Source organism: Rhincodon typus, chromosome 48, assembly GCF_021869965.1.
Source record: "Rhincodon typus isolate 14 chromosome 48, sRhiTyp1.1, whole genome shotgun sequence".
Lineage (NCBI taxonomy): Eukaryota > Metazoa > Chordata > Chondrichthyes > Orectolobiformes > Rhincodontidae > Rhincodon > Rhincodon typus.
This window is the reverse complement of record NC_063379.1, coordinates 7,783,882-7,802,536: the sequence shown is the minus strand read 5'-3', so window position 1 is coordinate 7,802,536 and position 18,655 is coordinate 7,783,882. Positions and strand designations below refer to the sequence as shown.

Here is an 18,655-nt window from a genome sequence, read left to right as displayed (position 1 = left end):
TGCTGGCAGGAAGCCTTGGCTGATTGTCATATTTTCTGTAAATTAAGTTCTATTTTAGGTATGACTGTTTGGATTTTGTCGTCTTTATGTTGTAGTTATGATAAAGTTGTTCAGAGATAATGAACGTTTATTTTACACCAAGAACAAATAATAAGGTCTTGAGTTCCAAAGGAGAACTATTGGGCTTAAAACGTTATCTCTGCTATTCTTTCCACACTTGCTGCTGGAGTTGTGGAATTTCTCCAGAATTTTGTTCCCAGTCATTCCTGCCCAGGCTGCAGCATTTCAGAAAGACAACTCACATAATTTTCTAAGTGGCAATCAGAAGTGTCAATACATACTAAGCAGTGACACCCACATCTCAAGAACGAATACATAATAAAGAACTACTGCAGAGTTTAGAGAATGAGATTACATTCTGAAGTTTGTCAATTCTAAATAGTGCTGCTTCCAGCAAATTAATCTCTGAAAGCGAACTTCTTTCTGTTTAGTCTAACACAAATTCAATACAGTCATGTATCAATATAGTTAAACAACTAAGAGAACGTTATACATTAAAACAGTGTAATTGCTCTTGATATATTCCAATCCTTACCTTCTGCTGTGGCTTCTTATTCTGGTTTCAGAGTCTGCACTAATTGACCTCATGGATTTTGTAGGTTAATGTTTAACTCTTGTGTGCAAAACTAGGTTCGTATCAAGGTCATAAAAGAATCACATGATCGTCATATTAATTCCTGTTGTGATCTCCAGTGTAAGAAATAGTGTTATCCTAGTCTTATTCAGATATATTTATATTGATGAATGAAAAATGTCTTTGCTGCAAAAGTTATTTAAATAATTACAAAAGCAGTGACTGAATTGCGATCAACAATCTGTTGCTATGAAGACAGCACAGAGAAACTGGGTTTTGCAGTTGGAATCAAATTCCTGCCCATAGTTTGATTTCTTCATTCATTACATGAGCTGTCTTTTTAAGGAATATGAATGAACACAGTCAACAAAAGACAAATGCGATTACAATTTTATTTGTATCAGTTACAAGCTCATAAATTGGCTTCAGTGCCCAGGAGTTGAGGAAACAATCGTGCTCCATTCCCGCCCTGGTGACAATGCTAGGCCTCAGCTAGATTATTGTGCCCAGTTCTGGGGACCACGCTTTTGAAAATGTGTGGAGACTTTGGTGAGGAGATTTTTATCTGAGTTCTGCTAGGAATGAGGAAAATGAGTCACAGAGATACACAGCACGGAAACAGACCCTTCGGTCCAACTCATCCATGCCGACCAGATATCCTAAATTAATCTAGTCCCATTTGCCAACATTTGGCCAAATCCCTCTCAACCCTTCCTATTCATATGTCAATCCAGGAAACAGCAAAAGATGTAATTGTGGAAACAGAAAGTGTTCAAAGGAGCTGGTAAAGGAAGCAGTTCAGGGAATGTCTACTAGACCAATACCTAGAATTGGGTGGATTGTCTAATGAGGAAAAGGTTGGGCTGTCTAGGTTTGTATCAACTGGAGTTTAGGAATATGAAAAGTGACTTGGTGGAAACATATTCGAGCTTGAATTTTGACAGAGGGATATTCAAAGGATGTTTTGGGAAAATCTTGAACTAGGGGTCACTGTTTAAAAATAAGGACTCACCCTTTTAAGGCAACAATGAAAACGGTATTTTTCCGATAGTGCCTTAAGCCTGTGCAACTACTTTTTTTTTTCAAAAGGCATTAGAATCAGAATCTTTAAATGTTTTTAAGGCTGGGTGAGATAGATTCTCGATCGGCAAGGAAATGAAAGCTTATCAGGGATAGGTAGGAATGTGGAGTCATCACATCAACCATGTTCTTATTGAATGGGGAACAGGCTCGAGGAGCTGATTGGCCTACTCCTGTTTCTAATTTGCATACTTTTCGATGTTGAATGACTTCAGTAGAATAGATAAGGGGAATACTTTTCCATTGGCAGGAGGTTTGGTAACTAAAGGGGCACAGACGTGAGAGAATGGGTGAAAAAAACACTAATGGGGGATGAGAATTTGTTTCTTACACTGCAAGTTGTTACTGTCTAGGCCCATAGCCTTGAATGTTCTGACATTTCAAGTGGCCATCCAAGTACTGTTTAGAGGTTGTGAGGTTTCCCACCTCCACTACCCTCCCAGGCAGTGCATTCCAGATCCCCACCACCCTCTGGGTTTTAAAAGGTTTCCGCCAAATCTCCTCTAAACCTCCTGTCTTTCACTTTAAAATGATGCTTCCTCATTACTGATTGTTCAACTAAGAGTAAGGGTACTCTCTATCCACCCTGTCTATTGTCCCTCATAATCTTATGCAGGTTAATAAAATCGTTGGGGGTATAGATAAGGTGAATGATAGAAGTCTTTTCCCTAGGATGGGGTATTTCAAGACTAAGGGGCATATTTTTGAGGTGAGAGGAGCAAGATGTAAAGAAGACATGGGGGCAATCATATTACACAGAGGATGGTTCGTGTGTGGAATGAACTTCCTGAGTAAATGGTGGTTGTGGGTACAATTACAATGTTAAAAAAACATTTGGATAAATACATGAATAGGAAAGATTTGGAGGGATATGGGCCAAGAACAGGCAGATGGGACTAGTTTAGTTTGGGATTATGTTCAGCATGGACTGGTTGGACCAAAGAGTCTTTTTCCATGCTGTATGACTCAATGACTCTGAATGTTGGGGAAGGGCAGAGTAGATGACAATGTAAAAATGTTTTTTGGAATGACATATCTTGTCAATCATGAATTGTTTCTTCAACTAAAGTCTTTTATTTGAAGTGTATTTCATAAATTTACCCGTTCTAACCTCAATATCAGGCCTCTTTTTGCAACATTCATTGGATTTAAGTTGGCAAGAATTCTTGAGCTCTAGACACATGCTTGCTTGCAGTTTTTTGTTTACTTTTACTTACTTTCTTTAACAAATCCAGATGCGCTTTAACCCACAAAGGTAGCAAGCGTATTAGTGGACACCACTTGTTCCCTTTTCAAGGGTACGCGGGCACGAATGTAGCTAAGGAAGAGGGTAAGATGGTCGGGAACAATGTCTACCTCTATGGCCTGCTGCCTGGACCTATTAATAACTACTTCATCCAGGGTTAGGAACAGGCCCACCAGGACATCTTTTGATTTGCCTAACTCCTCCCACTCCGGTCAGGAGCTTGGGGCTGAAGTGCAACCAAAAGAACAACAGAAAGCTTTTTAAATCACTAAAACTGGCGTGGAGTCGCCCACAAACAGTCTACTGATTCCACAGCTCTACAAAATTAACAATTGGATTGTGAATCTGTGATTTACTAGAATGATACCAGGAATTCAGAGTGGCACAGTGATTAGCACTACTGCCTCATGGCACCAGGGATCCGGATTTGATTCCAGCCTTGGACAACCGTCTGTGTGGAGTTTGCACATTTTCCCCGCGTCTGCGTGGGTTTCCTCTGGGTGCTCTGGTTTCCTCCCAGAGACCAAAGACGTGCAGGTTAGGTGGATTGACTATGCTAAAATGGCCATAGTGTCCAGGATGGGAAATGTAGGGGGTGGGGCTGGTTGGGATGCTCTTTGGAGGGTTGGTATGGATTCGATGGGCTGAATGGCCTGCTTCCACACTGTAGGGATTCTATGAATGACTGATTTTAGATACAAGGAAAGATTCTTGAACTGCCTCCAATGAAATTATACCTTCCTCAAATAAAGGGACCAAAATTGCTCACATGATTTTGTAAATGTCTATAATGTCACCCCTCAGCCTCCTATGCTCGAGGCAAAAGTCCCAGCCTATCGAACCTCTCCTCATAACTCAAACCCTCCAGTGTCAATAACATCCTTGTACATTTTCATTGCACTCTTGCCAGTTTAATAACATCCTGCCTATAGCAGGGTGAGCAGAATTGAACGCAGTACTCCAGATGTGGCCATGCCAATGTCTTGTGCAGCCGTAACATGAAGCAGAGAAGGTTAAGAGGTGACCTTATTGAGGTGTTTAAAATTATGAACAAAGCTGGTCAGATTACTTAAGTTTTATTATTCATTCTTCCACAGGCACAGATGATTGTTTCTTGGTTAATTTCCTGAAGAATATGTTGACTAGGGCCAACTTTTCAGCTCAATCAGAAGAAGTCAGTGATACTTATAACTCAGTGTCAATTTTATGAACATTTAATTGCTGATAATGGGAATTTAAGCAGAGAGCTTCAAATCTTCATGCTGTAACATGAACAGCCAAATTCCTTCTCACAGAAAACACAGAACGAAACCTAGTTCAAACTCCAACCTTTCCTAATCAGACTGACCACCGCCCCACTACTCATTACTATTCGACCACCTGCTTAAGCACATGGTATATCCCAGACTTGTTACAACGAATTCCCATGTACTGACTTCATTAATGGTCAACATCCACTATCTGTTTAAACATACTGTTCTCCACCCCTCCCCCTCCCATCTCAGTGCTGAAGCATCTACAGAATCCTTTTGATCAAAAACCAACCTGCAATTAACTTCCAGGCTTGGCCACATAAACAAACAACAATTCTTTGTTCTCTTTTCTTAACCCAAGCTGATGCCCATCATCCAAAGATAACTTTCAGCTCACAGTTCTTGGTTCACAGCTCCAAACCAAAACTGATAAAAGAAAAAAATAAAGATAATGAAAAATCAGCGAGAGTTCTAACACTGATAGCTATCAAGGCATCTTAGTTTGTTTCTAACGCAGGATTTTATTCCCACTTTGCCTGGTCCATCGGGTTTACTGTGGATATCAAATCTGTTCAGACAATGGAACGTACTCAATGCTCTTTATTAAAGCAAAGTACACTACAAAAAATACTGCAAAAAGCTTCCCATACAATGCTTATCATCACAAGTGAACGATTTTATGTAGTTTTGTCTGAAAATCAATGAGAGTGGTCTGTATTTTAAACAAAACTTCAGCATCTCCACAGCGTCACAGGTAGACAGGGTAGTGAAGAAGTGTTTGGCCTGCTTGCCTTTATTGGTCAGTGCATTGATTACAAGAATTGGGACTTCATGTTACAGCTGCACAAGACATTGGTATGACCACATCTGGAGTACTGCGTTCAATTCTGGTCACCCTGCTATAGGCAGGATGTTATTAAACTGGCAAGAGTGCAATGAAGATGTACAAGGATGTTATTGACACTGGAGGGTTTGAGTTATGAGGAGAGGTTCGATAGGCTGGGGCTTTTGCCTCGAGCATAGGAGGCTGAGGGGTGACATTATAGACATTTACAAAATCATGTGAGCAATTTTGGTCCCTTTATTTGAGGAAGGTATAATTTCATTGGAGGCAGTTAAGAAGTTTCACTAGGTTGATCCCACTGTGGAGGAATTGTCTTATGAGTAAAGGCTAAACAGGTTTGAACTCTACTCTGGAGTTTAGAAGAACGAGAGGTGATCTAATTGAAAAATATGGGATTCCTAAAGCGCTTTTCAGAGTTAATGCTGAGAGAATGCTTCTCTTGAGAGAGTCTAGGACAGAGGGCATAGTCTCAGAATTTAATACTTCTCTCAGTGGGCTTTGAGACTTTGAATTCCTCGTCACAGAAAGCTTTGGGGGGCAGAATCCTTGTGTACATTTAAGCCTGAGATAGATTCTTAATTAGTCAGGGAATCAAGGTTACAGGGAAAGCACAATAAAATGACGAATATTGGATCAGACATGATCCTATTGAATAGCAGAGCAGGCTCAAGAGCTGAGCGGCCTACTCCTGTTTCTATTTCTTGTGGCATTATTGTCTTTTGGTCATGCTGAATACTAACCTACTATTCTGGGGATCACAGCATCAAATACCATCACAGCCAATGATGAAATATGCGTTCAATAAAATCTGGATTTAAAAACTAGCCTATGATGACCATATAACCATCATTGAAGGAAATAACAGAGTTAACGTATCAGGTCCAGTGACCCTTCCTCAGAACTCAGACCCATTCTGAGGAAGGGTCACCAGACCCAAAACATTAACTCTGTTATTTCCTTCACAGATGCTGCCAGACCTGCTGAGCCTATCCGGCAACTTTGTTTTTGTTCCTGATTTACAGCATCCGCAGTTCTTTCGTTTTTTAAATAACCGTCGTTGATTGCCGGATGTATCATTTGGTTTATTAATGAAACTGTAGATCAATGACAATGAAGTGTCTCTTAACTGACATCTAAATGGTCCTGAAATGGCCAAGTAAGACATTCAGTTCAAAGACAGTAACAGATGGAAAACAAATGCCAGCCTTACCAGCAAAGCCCACATCCCAGGAAGGAATAACAAGAAAAAAAAGTGTTATAAACCACATTTAAAGGAATTGCATCTGATTCCCTGCAGCCCTTCTTCTATGGCCCAAGATCACTGGAAGGAGGCAGGATCTTGTTACTTGACTTGTATGTACATATCATGGCAGCTCCAAGACTCTCTGGTACAAACCTCCAAAATCTGGAATTGATGGTTACATATAAGGTAAGCTTTGATGAAGTGGCAAAACCTTTCTGCTCTCCTGCTGTGCAGGTTGATGATAGAGCAGTCTGAAAGAACATGGGTGCAGGCTATAGCACCCTATAGCTGGGGGAACCTAGCAATGGTGGAGAATCCCTCAGCCTGAGTTGCTTGGCTGTGCTTGTTATGGGAGAATGATATAAACAAGTGTAATCGGGAGAAAATGGCATCAGTGACACCCTGGATACATTTGCAGGTTGTCAACTGGGAGGTGAGGTTGGTTGGCTCACCGAGCTCGTTTGTTGTGTTGCAGACGTTACGTTACCATGCTGAGTAACATCCTCAGTGCAGCCTCCGATGAAGGCTTCATTGGAGGCTGCACTGAGGATGTTACCAAGCACAGTAGCGAAATGTCTGCGAAACAACAAACCAGCTTGGTGAGCCAACCAACCTCGACACCCACAACCCGAGCTACAAATCTACTCCAAAACCTTAGCAACTGGGAGTTCCTAATATACATACATATATAGGATTTCAAATTAGTGACAAATGAGTTTTGTCCTAATTATTTGAAAGAGATTAATAATTAACTATGTATGTCTTTCTGGAACCATGATTTAAAACTGGAGTGTGCCTCCTGGTACGTTAATGGGTATTTGTTTATATTGTGCTGGTTTGTGACAGATGAAAGAAAACATTGACAGATTTTAATTTGTTTTGGGTTTAGAATAATTAAGAACTGATTTTTGAAAGTGTAGAAACATAGAAAGTAGGAGCAAGGGAAGGCCATTCAGCCCTTCAAACGTGTTCTGCCAATCTTTATGATCACGGTTAATCATGTAAGTCAATTGCCTGTCCCTACTTTTCTGATATCCTTTGACCCCTTTAGCCTGAAGTGCTATAATCAACTCCTTCTTGAATCCATTCAATGTTTTAGCCTTGACTACTTTATGCAGTAGTGAATTCCACAGGCTCACCACTCTCTGGGTGAAAAATTTCTCCTCATTCCAGTGCTAAATAGTTTACACTGTATCCTTAGACTATGAGTCCTAGTTCTGAACTCCCTACTATCAAGGAAATCCTTCCTGTATCTAACCTGTCTAGTTCATTTAAGATGTTATAGGTTTCTCAGAGATCTCTCCTTATTCTTCTGAATGCCAATGAATATAATTCTAATTGACCTCTCTTCATACATCAGTACTCCCATCCCAGGGATCAGTCTGGTAAAATTTTGATACACTCCTTCTATAAGAAGGATACCCTTTGTCAGAGAAAGAGACTAAGACTACACACAATATTCCAGGCGTGGTCTCACAAAGGTCCTATATAAATACAGCAAAACATCCCAGAGAACTGAAGTCTACTTGGGAGTTTCAAAGAAGACCTGAATGAATTAGATGCAAGTATGGTCTCTTCTAGAAAGAAGAAATTTGTCAGAGCAAGATGGTAATAAGCTAGCTCAGCAAAAGGGTTTAGTTTGTAAAGCGTCTCAAACAGAAATTTTTCGTTAGAACTCTGCAGATTATTCCAAGACTAATAAAAATCGAAATCATTTAATTCGATGTTCAAGGGAAAGGTTTCATAGGCCTAGAAAGAAACAGTTAAAGCAAGTCTACAGTTTGAATAGGAAAGGGATTTTTCTGTTTTTTGAGTGACTGTAAAGTGAAGGTTTTGAACAATAGATGGGACTTTATTTTGGCGGGTAATTTAAAATATTTTATACCATGTTGTATTTAGAAAGTAAAACAAAACAAAGAATTGCAAATGGAACTAGACATCTGAAGAAACCAAACTGAGAAAATGCTGGAGAAACTCTGCAGGTCTGACAGTATCTGTGGAGAAAGAAACAGAGTTCTGAAGAAGAGTCATACTGGACTCGAAATGTTATGTCTTTCTCTCTCCACAGATGCTGCCAGCCCTGCTGAGTTTCTCCAGCATTGTCTGTGTTTGTTTCTGATTTTCAGCATCCATGATGCCTTTAGTCAGATCTGAAATTAAAGCCATTGACATCTGTGTTACAGGGGACACTGTTAGCAAGTAATCCGTGGCTGATACATTTGAGAGTGCAGGCACGAAACAGTTTAAGACGAACAAAACCAAAAAGTGCTGGACACATTCAGCAGGGTTGGCAGCATCTGTGGAGAGAAATCTGAGTTAATGTTTTTAGGTTTCATCTGAATGTAAGGATCTCCCAGTAGTTCTGCACTGCTGTCTTAGCATTGATTTTCATGTTCATGTTTTGTATAAAGGATCTACTCAAGTGGCTACAAATTAAGCAATAAACTTGTGCAACTTGCAGGAATTAATATCAGGTTTGTATAATAAAGGCCCAGAAACCAAGCCAAATCAACTACAATCAAAAATAAAGCATTTCCGTTGAGTTAGAGCAAGGGCAAACAAGCAGCAATAAATTGATTGCAAGGATGTTTCATCTTTTGAGTTCAGTCTGCCATAATAAAAACCACAATGAACAATGCACCCGTCTGCAGATTTTTTTATTTCAATGGTACTTTTTATGGTGAGCAACAAAATCATTCTGAGGACAGTGCAGTGAATGTTTTCTCTGTGGTGACCTTTGAAATACAGATGGAAGCGATAGGCGATATTGTCAAACTCATGGTCCCTGGATCGATGAAGACTAGACATATAAGTAAGATACATGTGGAAATCTTGACATGATGACTGGCAAGTTTCAAATTCCTATGAGCCTCTGCTAACCTCTCTCCCTGACCACCAAGTACACCCAAGGCTTAACTACCAGCTCACCTGTGTGCCAGCTCACCAGCTAGCAATATCTAAGTTGCTTTATTTAGACATTTCGAAGCAATCCCCTGCCTCTACACTGAGTTCAAATCACACACATTGCATAGTTCTAGTTAGTTTCCTTGTAGTTACACCTGAGAACTGTTGACTAAATCAAAGCTTCGACCAGCTCACCCCTTGTGCCAGCTCAGCAATCTGCATTATCTTGGTTTATTTAACATTTCAAAGACAGCCTCTCAAATGTGAAGGAAGGATGTGGCTCAGAAAACATATGGATTTGAGAAAGCCATCAGTGAGGATTGCAATTTTATATCACCTGAGCTACAGAATTCCATGATTATGCATCACCATGTGATAAATTAACCCCAGTCACATTCCATCAAGTTGCTCACTAAAATTTCAGAGATCAATACTTTGGGTTGAGGACAGAATTATCACATCAGATGTATATACAACCAGAATTCTTCAGTTCAAAGTAAGGTTTAGGGGATAACCACATATTGTTGTGGCACTTGTAAAACCAGTGATACATGTCAAGGCGAGGGGGGTCTGCAGCTGGGTATGGGGACGATGGCAAGTGAAGGTGTTGGGACAGAGTTGTTGGCATTAAAACCTCACGAACACGTGAACAAATCACTTTGCTGAACTGCAGAGGTAGATCTGAAAATGAAATGTGGCACAGTGTAAGAAAGCAATGCTACATGTCAAGGCCAAACGGTTGTGCAAACTCATCTGCACACTCAACACAGCTTATTTTTGCAAAATAATCCATGGAATTGAAACCGAGGCAGGACAATCTTAATCTGTGGTCATGGTGGTAAACTTTGGATGACTTTCGACATTGAAGTTTGACGTTAGAGTTAGGAAATTGCTTTACATACCTCCCTTTCCATCATCTTGGATGTACAGAAAAATAATCTATATCCTGAAATGTTTTCATTGTTGTAATGTAAGGAAGGCAGTAACCAAAATGCATAGAGCTGTCTACGTTAAATCAATAGGAATTTGACAAAATGAACATTCACCACTGCTTCAAGGCATTGACTGAGTTTTGACCTCTATTGATGTGCTAGAATGAAACCTTTGTGGTGGCTTTCCCTGTAGCTCATATCCAGTCAAGGGGCAGACAGACCCAAACTCAACAACTCTGAGACATCTTTAACCATGCTGAAGGCAGTGACTGTCGATTGGTAAAGTTACCATAGTCTTACTAGACGATAAGACTGCTCTCTCATTAGAGAGGTTGAGTAGGAGAATCTTTCATAGTAACTTCAACTGGTGCAGGAATTGAACCCATATTATGGGCATCACTCTGTTACAAACCAGACTTCCAGCCTACTGAGCTCACCAATCTCCTAGATCCTGTCAATGTGATTGTGCTGGACTGCAATGCAGTCCATTGACTTTCATGTGTTGTTGGAGAGACACCCACCACACCAACAAACAGAAAACAAAACTGGCAATAAAATGAGATTGTGTGACAAATTCCTTGCCATGACGTACATTCAGTGAGACATTTCGCTGAAGAGAATCAAATGCAGATGTGTTGATGCGGCTTTCTTTTTGAACATCAATAAATTTTTACTAGTGAGGTGCACCGAGTGCTTTGGAGTAAATTTTGGAATATTTGAGTATTCATGTACAAATCAGCAATTTTCTAATTGAATAGTGAAACGGTGCTTCAGGGGTGAATGGTCCACTCTTCATTCCATGTTTGATTATCAATAGCCTGAATGCCCTGCACTTCTCCAATGCAAAATGCTTAAATAGTCAATCACTACAAGACAGAGACTAAGAGTTAAATAGCTTTCTCTTATCCATATGTAAAATTGTGAAATACTGACTTCCTTTGTCCCCATGCTGTGTAACTGACTTACTCAAGGGCTAATGCAACAAGCTAGGCAGACAGAAAGTCAGGTGGCATGTCTGAAAGGTGGCATGTGCCCTTTGTGTTCCTATGAGACAGTATCAAATGCCTAAAAGAATCCCTCATTTGCTTTTTGTGCTAGAAGTTTGAATTATGACGCCGTCTGAATAAGTTAGATATTGCAAACAGAAGATTATCAAGTGGACAGTCACTGCTTTGAATAATATAAAACAAAGAACTGTGGATGTTGGAAATCTGAAATGAAAACAGAAATTGTTGGAGAATTCTCTCTATATTCTCTCTACAGATGTTGCCAGACCTGTGGAGTTAATTGGACATGAAATGTTAACTCTGCTATCTTTCTTTCTGAAGAAGTATTACTGGACTGAAAACATTAGCTCTGCTTTCTCTCCAATCTTTTCAATAACCAGTTCTGCCAGTCCCATTTTGGAACAGATTTTTAAATCTTCATCTACTGAATAAAGTCTGCTCGGACAGCTCCTCCTTCTCCAGACTTGAAAGTTAATTTTGGAAATTTGCGTGAGATTTAAATTCCTCTCATTTGCCCTGTTGAAAAAGCATTGGCTTTTTTTGAATGTGCAACATAGTGACAGACCATTTTCCCAAGATTCGAATATACATGGTTTCCGTTCCATACAAGCCTGTTCAAAATGTTTCTTTTTAAAACCTTATCGAAGTAATAATTGAACAGATTTTTATTTTAAAAAAGGCACATGCATCAGCTGATCTTTAATTTGGAAAATCTATCAGGATTCAATCTGTTGGATTCCAAAAATCCCTGCATATGTGTCACCTTGTGGTCCATGAACAGATCTACCACATCCAACATGCTCAAGAAAATCCTCATGATCAATACATCAGGCTGAGGAGAGAATTTAAATACCAGGTGGATATTTGGCACAGTACTGAAATCAATTAAAGTTTGCATCTGTATAATAACAGAATTAGTTGTGAAATTTCATCAACAGCTACATTGGCAGCTGGTGGTGGAGGGTGGTGCAATGTTCGTGGGCGTCTGCTGTGAAATCTCCTGTCCGTGTGTAGAATCTGCAAACAAAAATCAACTTGATTAAAATAAACCTACGTGGAACTGAAAGTGAGATACCTGCACTGGCTGAGATTACAATGGAGGACTCTCTTCAAACTCTCCCCTCGCCTGAGGTGTGGTGACCCTTAGGTTAAACCACCACCCATCGTCTCTGTCCAATGAGGGAGCAACTCAATGATCTGGTAAGACTATGGCAACTTTATCCTTTTATGGGTAGTTACAGTAACACTAAACTTGTTTCTGTATTGTCAGAAATGTGGGCAGTTGAGAAGGCAATGCTCTTCAGAGATTTGTGCTGCCTCAACCTTATAGTAATTTGTAGCATACTTGAGGGTCCTACACTAACATTAAAAATGACTATGCTGCTCCGACTTATTGGTACCCTCCATGCTCCCTGCTCTGTCGATCCTGATGTGAACACACACACACACACACACACACACACACACACACACACTGACAGGATCAGATTGTGTCCTCCAGGTACCTATTCCCCCCACAGTTGCATCAGAGATAAAATAGATCTTCCTGGAATACAGATGCCTCTGTGCTGATTATAGAACTGACTATTGTCCCAGTCAGGGTGACTGTTTATGATTCTGACCATGCTACATTTTTCAAGCACGAATGTTCAAGCACTGGTGACTGGGAAAGAATAACTGACCTGTTTAGAATCAATATTAAATGTACCATGGAGATCTTCCAATATCATCGAGTTGCAATTCCTGTTGGCCAATGAATGAGAAGAAAATGAAGTTTTGGTCTTCTATCAATTGAATGTGTCATTTATACAAATACACATTTATAGCTATTAACAGCAACCTGTATTCAATCATGAGATGTGGTCTTTACTGGCTGAGCTGAAACTTACAGCTAATTTGTAGTTGACATTGAGAAGGTGATGTTGAGCTGCTTTCCTAATGGCTGTTGTCAATTTTGTGTCGGTGCCTGGACAGTGGTCTTCCGGACAAAACCTCCACCTTCTTCCTAACTATTTCCAGAACTGAAAATAGCTAGGAAAAGATTTCTATATATGCCTGCAGCTGGGAGTGTGGTGAGGGGCGAGGAGTAAATGATAGATGGAGGTGGAGCCCAGAGAGAGTGAACAATTGTGCAGACAAAGGAATGGGATAATCGTCAGCCTGGGAGAATCAATTGCTGTATTGGGGACCATTATAGCTGACAATGGGTTGTTAGTGATAGCAGTCCAAATGAAGACAGGAATGGTCGCTGGACCTGAAACATTATTTCTGCTTTCTCTCTCCACAGATGCTGCCAGACCTACTGAGTTTTTCCAGCTATTTCTGATCTTGTTTATGGTTTCCAGTGTCGGCAATTCTTTGCTTATTTAACACAAGCAATTACCAGGGAAGGACCTTTGAGGGTGGAAAGTGAGAGCAGCCAGAAAGAGGATTCAATCTGTAATACCAAAAGCAGAGCTAAATGGAGGGAAGCATTGATTCTCAGGCAGAAGGGAGAGGCTTCATGGAGGCTGCAGCAGATTAAACCAAATATTGTTCCCTCTTCACCAGAAGACCAGAGGATATAGGAGCAGTGTTAGGCCATTGAGCTCATTGAATCTGCTCCGCCATTTGATCATGGCTGATATGTTTCTTAACCACATTCTCCTACTTTTGCCCACAAGCCTTCTTACCCTGAATAATCACAAATCTATCTATCCCTCTCTTAAAGACACAAATTCACCACCCTCTAGCTGAAGAAAGTCCTCCTCATCTCAGTTCTGAAAGGTTGTCCCTTCACTCTGATGCTGTGTCCTCTGGTCTTAGTCTCTCCGATTAGTGGAATATAGTGAGTGTAATGATATCAGCCAGGTGGACCCCATAGAATATGAGTTCCTTGATTGGGGATGTTAATCAGGTCCAATCAGGGAGCCCTGGCTGCCAGATATAAACAGGAGTGCCACAGGTTCTGCTCAATCTGAGAAAGCCAGTCCAGTGTCAAGGACTCTCCATGTATAAATAAAGGATGACTTGGTGACTGGATACCAGACTGTGAGGTGATTTTAGTGGAGAAAAGCACACTCCTGAAGAAATTCATTTGCAACAGTCATCTTTGAGTTGGGGTAAGCATTTCTGGCATCACACTGTTATTTGGGAAGCTTGACTCATTTGATCCTTCCATTGAACACTGGGCTCAGTATGTGGAAAGAATGTGTTATTTTTTTCGGGGCAAATGACATTGGGGCAGACGAAAAGCAGCAAATAATTCTCCTGCCAGCTTATGAGCCTGCAACTTTTTTGGTTATTAGAAGCCTAACTTACCCTGAGACACCAGATACTAAAACCTTTCAAGAGTTGACAGATTTAGTTAAGAAATATTACAAACCCAAGCCGCCTCTTATTCTGAGACATTATCAGTTTTACTTGGCAAATTGAGAATCAGGGAATCCCTGTTAGGATTTTTTACTGTGTTAAAACAACTGACAGAGGCATGTGACTTTGGTTTAAAGATATACTGAGAGACCGTTTGATATATGGAATGTGATGTAACCAGGCAAAAGCACCTACTAGCTGAAGTCCAACTGGCCTTCAAATGGGCACTACAACTGGCTTTATCATTGGAAAATGCAGCAAGTGGATCTTCTGAGTTGATGGTATTCCTTTGGATGTAGATACCCTCGCCAGTCTGACTGAGCTTGAGGAACACCCCTTGAGTGAAAGCAATTGCACAGCCTCACTCAGAACATATCCTAATCAGAGTGACCCTAGGTCAGCCTACAGCATAACCCCCAAAACAAAGCCAAGCCTCAGCCAAACGGTTAAAGCTTTCTTTAGGATCCAGGCCAGCAAGCCATCATAGTAGCTGCTGGTATGTGGGCTTGAAACAGCAAAAGAGTCCCGCTGGACCTAAATGGAATAAGAGAACTCGCAGGCCGGTATCTAGGAGAGTGCGCACCCTGGAAAGTCCACCTACATCTGGTTTAGAACAATTAAATTGGTTAGCAAATCAGAACCAATCAAAATAAATGTCAGGCTAAATGGTCACCCAGTTCTAAGGGAGATCAATACCAGCACAGCCAATTCAGTGATCGCAGAACCAGTCTTTAAAAAAAAAAATTGTTCCAGTCTCCAACCTTTAAGATTGTGCAAGAGCTCGGCTAGACTGAGAACCTATAGCAGGGAACCGTTACAGATTAAGAGTACAGCGTTGGTTCTGGTCTTGTATGAGAAGCAGCTGGTTCTGTTAGCTTTAATTGTAGTGAAAGGTTTGGGCCCAAGCTTGATGAGGCAAAATTGGTTGCGAAAGAGTCAACTAGATTGGCTCAACATGTTTTGATTAAAAAATAGCTGCCCGTTGAACTCCTAATTAAATTCCCGGATGTTTTTTCCGAAGGTCTAGGACTATCAAAGGAGTTAACGTCACCCTTAATGTTAACCAGGAAGCAATTCCACAATTCTACAAGGCCCATCCAATGCCATTTGCCTTATGGGCAAAAGCAGAGGCAGAAATCAGGAGGCTGGAAAGTGAAGGAATCATCAAAACAGTCCAGTTTGCAGAAGGAGCAGAACCGATCATACCAATTGTGAAGCCCAATGGGTCAGTTCGCCTTTGTAGGGATTTTACAGAAACCGTAAACTGCTTCTCACAGCTGGATAAATACCCAGTCCCTTGCATAGAAGATTTGTATGCAAAGTTGGCAGAGGGGCTGTACTTCAGGAAGGTGGACATGAGCCATGCATATTTGCAGTTACAGTTAGATAAGGATTCTCGGAATTATGCTATATGAAGGCTTTGTACCAAAGAGGAGAATGTCATTTGGGATATCATCAGCCTGTGCAATTTTTCAGTGGACGATGGAGAACGTTTGATAAGGCCTACCTCCTCACACACTGTCTGATGTCACTGGGGTGTTGACTCCTAGCCACTTTCAAGTTTCCACTGAAGTCAGAAATTTATAAAAACCGAAAGAACTCCAGATGCTGTAAATCAGGGAAAAAAAACAGAAGTTGCTGGAAAAGCACAGCAGTTCAAAGGAAGGGGTCACCAGACCCAAAACGTTAATTCTGATTTCTCTTCACAGATGCTGCCAGACCTGCTGTGCTTTTCCAGCAACTTCTGTTTTTGTCTGGATATTTATAATTTGTCTCCAAAGCCCCTCTTGAACCTCCCATGGCAGTGTATGCATTGTGTACAGGACATTAATATAATATATTACAAAATGCTAATCCAATAAACCTTCCACACTGACGCTCTAATTGCGAAGATTAAATAAACTTCTCACCTTCACGAACAAACAAAATATTTCGTCTGTCAACACAGAACAGCTGTGCCGCTGGAAGCTGCTCATGCTCGGTGGTGAGTACCATGCCGCGCATATGCACTAGGTCGGATATCAGCTGTTTCCTTCACTGTCTCCGAAAAGGGGTAAGATGGCGGACATGCGCAGTTTACAGATTCCCCGGTTGTTTCACGCGAGCTGTGCGTCTCGTGCAGAGTCGGTTCAACGGCCGATTCCCCCTATGTCCACAGCCGCATGAAGCCAAGGACAGGGTTTCGAAAGGTGGCCTATCCCAATTCGTCACACCAAACGTCGACTAACCCCATCCAGCAATAGGCAGCTAAAATGCTCCTTTCCTCCTGTATAACCAGGCAGTTAAAGTCGAGCATTTGGACGAGGTCAGAAGTCACATGAATTTGAAAACACGAGCTTTCGGAGCATCGCTGTTTCTTCAGGTGTCGGTGGGAGAGGTCGAATCAGACAGAGAATTTACAAGTAAAAGATCAAAGGGTCACATCACTGTTGAGGATGTATGAAACAAACCTGAGATGCGGTTAAATCTTCAATCAGTTAGAAGGTTTTAATTGATTAATATGTATATGTAAATCTCCAAATTCCTTTCAAGTCATGGCCCTGAGAGAACTAAAAGTTTTATCAGAGTAAAAAGAAGTGACATTTTAGGTCAGACAAGCATGTTAGGTGTGAGGCCTTGTTTCGAATCTGTTTGTGTTTTGGTTTGGAGTCAGACTGGTTTTATTTCTAAAGTAGAAATTTATAAAATGCCACATTGACTGACTGACTGTTTATAAATTGTGTGCTTTTAGAACAATGTAAAATGTATCTGCAAAAAGAATTTCACCCCATAGGTTTACATGTGTGCGTGTGTGTGAGGGGGTAAAGAGATAGAGACAGAGTGTGCATGTGAGAGGGGAAAGTGTGTGTGTGTGTGCGCGCGCGCCCGGGATGGGGGCACGAGGGGGAGGGAGCGCGCGCGAGCGCATGCGCGCTGGGGGAGGGGGAGCGCGCGCGAGCGCATGCGCGCTGGGGGAGGGGGGCGCGCGCGAGAGAGTGCGAGCGTGTGTGTGTGCGCGGATGTGCAGTGAGTGCATGTGCGTAATTGTGTGTGTGCACTCAAGTGACATTGTGTGTATGAGAGAGCATCTGTTTCAGAGTGTGTGAGTCTGTGTGTGTATGTGTGAGAGAGAGAGAGAGTGTGTAGTGTGCTGGAATCACATGTAGTGTGACTTGAACCCAAGATTTTGGTTGAGGCCATCCTCATGGGTACTGACCTTGGCTATCAGCCTCTGCTAGGCGACTCTGCGTTGTTGTCTACCCCAAAGTCTGTCTTGGAGGACGTTTACCTGAAAATCCAAGGACGAATGTCCTTGACTGCTGAATTGTTCCCCCACTGGGAGGGACCATCCCTGTTTGACTGGCTTAAGTGGTTATAGCCCAACAGGTTTATTAGAAATCACAGGCTTTCAGCTTCCACAACAGGTGAAGAAGGATGATGAAGGAGCAGTGCTCCGAAAGCTTGTGATTTCAAATAAACCTGTTGGACTATAACCTGGTGTCATGAGACTTCTGACTTTGTCCACCCCAGTCCAACAACAGCACTCCACATCATGCCTATCCTGGTTGTTGTTTCAACTTCTAAGGGGAAATAGTTATTCCTACCTACCCGATCTATACCCCTCATAATTTTGTGCACCTCAATCAGGGCCCCATCAGGTACTCTGCTCTAATAAAAACAATCCCAACCTCACTTGATAGGTGAAACACTCCAACCTCAGTGAATCTCCCCTGCACACTTGCCTGTGAATTTTTTTTATGATGGTGGCGGTGGCAAGGTAAGCAGCGTTCAGGCTCCTGAGCCCATTGGCTTCCGATCACCAGGCCAGCCTTGTCCTTTTTTCTCTACTTTCTTCTTTTGTCTCTTGTCTTCATTTTCATCTTCATCTCTTCTTTTCAGTGGTGACGGCAGACGAAGGTGGTCTCTGCGGCAGCGGTGTTGTGAGCCTGGACCAGGATTCCTGGTGGTTGCAGAGGTGGTGGTATGGTAGGCCCAGAGCGGGACTCCTGGTGGCAGCATTATGGCGGACCCATACCGGGATGCCTGGCAGTGGGGGCAAGTCATTGGCTACAGCGGTGCTAGCATGATAGGCCTGGGTTGGGGCTCATGGAGGCGGTGGCGTGTGGGTACAGGGCTGGACACCTGGCAGTGGCATGGCACCGTCTGCAGCAGCACTGTCAT

The 18,655-nt window shown here is 41.7% G+C and overlaps 1 long non-coding RNA gene across 1 annotated transcript; it reads right to left on the bottom strand.

Annotated features, from left to right (window-relative positions):
- Positions 1–11,790: 11,790 nt before the first annotated feature.
- On the bottom strand, positions 11,791–16,942 carry LOC125488065. Its single transcript, XR_007266207.1, has 3 exons — positions 16,405–16,942; positions 12,826–12,886; positions 11,791–12,160 (listed from the first exon to the last, which is right to left on the bottom strand). It is a non-coding gene; the product is annotated as an uncharacterized LOC125488065 (long non-coding RNA).
- Between the last annotated feature and the right edge of the window lie 1,713 nt (positions 16,943–18,655).